General features: G+C 37.2%; 1 pseudogene; it reads right to left on the reverse strand.

Annotated features, from left to right (window-relative positions):
* Positions 1 to 245: 245 nt before the first annotated feature.
* LOC113185032 (stathmin-2 pseudogene) lies at positions 246 to 777 on the reverse strand (annotated as a pseudogene).
* Positions 778 to 3,231: the final 2,454 nt, after the last annotated feature.

Here is a 3,231-nt window from a genome sequence, read left to right on the forward strand (position 1 = left end):
GACTTCCTGATAGGCAAGCCCAGTGGCTTTTCCTCAGTCCTCTCCCTTTTCAGCCACTCCATGATATTTTGCATCATTTGGACTTGTATTATTTTTTCCCACATTTTTTATTCTGTTTTGGTTTTGATAATTAGTTCTTCTTAAACTATGTCATACATTTCCCATTACTGATATCACATGGCCCATTATAGTACAGGCAGGGGGATTTACTTTTGGTGGACCACGCTTCTATACCTTCTATAATGTTAGCCGGTCACTCCAGCCTGGAGTTCCTTGTTCCTGGCACCTCCAACACATGCTTCTCCTTTTTCTGCAGATACTTAATAGTAGCAGCTAGTTAGCCTCAAAGTTTTTCTTAATGTGTTCCATTTTCAAGGTCAGTTTTTGTTTCACCATCTTGCTGAAGTTGTTGTTTTCCTCCAAAGCCTCCGAGGGACTTTTTTGCTCTTGTTCTTTCTTCTCTCTTAATTGCTTCAGCACTTGGGCCTCCTGAGACTTTCTTTCCTCTGCAGCCTCTACTTTTTCCTGGACCTCCTCCAGGACAGGGTTTTCTCCCTTGGAGAAACAAGAATTCTTTAGACTTCTAAGATAGGAGATGGTGGCATTAAGATCAGCTCAAATGCCTGGCTGGGGGCAGACCTGCTGATTTGCTTCAATTCCGTATTATCTTCAGTGTAGATGTCAATCTTGCAAATTCTTGGTGGAAGCAATTCAAGCCAGGGACAGCGTGGACAACCCCTTCATCTACTCCTTGTAGACTATTGCCATTTCAGCCATTGTGGGGGACGTGCCCATGCTGAGCAGTGGTGAAGGCAAAGCCTCCAGCTAGAGCAGCAGAGAGAGCAACAGGAAACTCTGACCTGGTTATTCTTAAAACTCTCCTGATTACATCTTCCAAGAAGCTGTTCTGCCCAGATTCCTATAAAACTCCTTAACCATATTTTCTTAGTTTCTAACCACCCACTATAGCCACTCCTAATATTCTGTTCTTAATTTCTTTCCAACTATAATCTTCCTCTACTTTAGTAAATCCATTTTTTTCCCATCTTGAACTACAAAAATGATGATTCTCAAATGAAATTCCCATTTGGATAGTTTCTCTTTAGCTCTAAAACACATTTTTACCATGTAGTAATATGTTAATTACTAACAGCAAAATAAATGTTTTATTGTGAATCTTTCTATCCCCAGGTACTAAGTATTCATGCTAAATGTGTGTTAAACATGCTCAACATCTTTTCATGGTAATTTTATTAAGATAATAACATAGATTTTTATCCTTTGATGTAGAGTACTATAATGACAGATTTACTGATAGCTGGTTGTTTTTCTGTTCTTGAAATAAATTCTACTTAAAATGTTGTATTTTTTACACTAGTAGATAGAATTTGTTCAAGATTTCTAAATCAACATGCACAAGTGAAATTGACTCACACATTTTATTGGAACTATCTTCAGGGGTTTTGTGTTAGGGTTATTCTTTTCCTGTGCTCTGAAAAATTTTATAGAACATAAAAAGTAGCTGTTTCATAACAATGCCAAAGATGAGTCTAGAACTCTTTTTAATTTCTGCCGTAGTCTGGCTGGGCCAAAAAACCAAGAGGTGACAAGCAACCTGAAGGTTGAATCGGGAACTACTTTATTGCGAGTGAACTCAGCAGGAACTGAGTGAGAACTCAAAGTAGCGGGCACCTGAGATAGCAGGAGACGCTTCTCTGCAGGACAGCAGAGGTACATATACCCAACTAATTACACATAGCTTAACTTAATTAACATCATCTAGATACAGCAGTCAGTCATTAAGGAATCCTCATCATCTTAATGACTCGCTGGTGTTACTTCACAAACCACTCCTCCTGGCAAAGTGCCAGGCACCATCTTGAGTTGATTTGCATCCCCAACAAATTTCCACATTTTTATTGGTGCATTATAGTTATGCATATTGATGAGATTTGTTGTTACATATTGGTACATGCACACAATATAACAATATAATTCGGTCAGTATCACTCCCTAGCACTTCCCCCTCCATCCCTGACTCCCACCACTTGATCCCTTTCCTCTACTGTTCTCCCTTCAATTTTCATGAGCTACCCTCCCTCACATCTTTCTTTTCCTTTTTCCTCTCTAGCTTTGAATATGACAGAAAACATGTGACCCTTGACCTGAGTTTGGCTTATTTTCTAACATAATTACATATATTTCCATCTGTTTCCCAAAAAATGACATAATTTCATTTTTTTCTTTATGGCTGAATAAAACTCCATCGTGTATATATATATATATATATATATATATATATATATATATATATATATATCACATTTTATTTATATATTCATCTGTTGATGGACACCTGGGCTTGTTCCTTAGTTTGGCTACTGTGAACTGTGCTGCTATAAACTTGAGTATTACTATAGTATGATGACTTTAATTCTTTAGGATAAATACTGATGGGTAGTATAGCTGGGTCATATGGTGGTTCCATGTCTAGTCCTTTGAGGAACCTCTATACTGATTTCCATAGTGTCTTTACTAATTTACAATTCCATCAACACTGTAAAAGTCTAGAACTCATTTTTTAAGGTAGTCCTTTAAACATTACATTTCTCCCATGGTTTCTCAGCTATTCAGAGGGTGTTTTGTTTTGTTTTGTTTTGTGGAGCAGGGGTTCATCCATATATTTTAACTAGATACCATGCAAAAACATGGGGGTTTTTTTTAATATATTAGTGAACTGGCAGGAAAAAAATAAAAGAAATTTAAAAGACCAGAACTTCCATGAAAGTGGATATCCAGTGAACTGATTCCTACTGGCCTAGAAACCGAGTTTTAATGAAATTCACCTACAACAAAAAGATGACAACGCCTGAATTTTTTACAAAGTGGGGAATCAGATCAGAAAATCCTGAATAAGGACATGAAAAAGTAAATGAGAGGGAAAGCCTTACAAGGAGATACAATAAATAATGTGTTGTTATAGCCTTGACTCTGGGAGAAGAGTGATAGAAATTCTCACCTGAGAATTCATAGTTTCAGGCCCTCCCTTGGATGGAATCAGAATTTCCATTACTTGTGCCATTGGGAAAACTCCAAGCTAAAATTAAACTTAAAGTAAACTTAGGTTAGTAGTGCCCTCTAGGTCCCTGGCGAAAGTAAACACAATATCACTGGAGAAACACATCTAAACTCATTTCTCAAATTTCCAAAAATAAAATTTCAAGGTTGCGT

This window comes from Urocitellus parryii, chromosome 5 (genome assembly GCF_045843805.1).
Source record: "Urocitellus parryii isolate mUroPar1 chromosome 5, mUroPar1.hap1, whole genome shotgun sequence".
Taxonomy (NCBI): domain Eukaryota; kingdom Metazoa; phylum Chordata; class Mammalia; order Rodentia; family Sciuridae; genus Urocitellus; species Urocitellus parryii.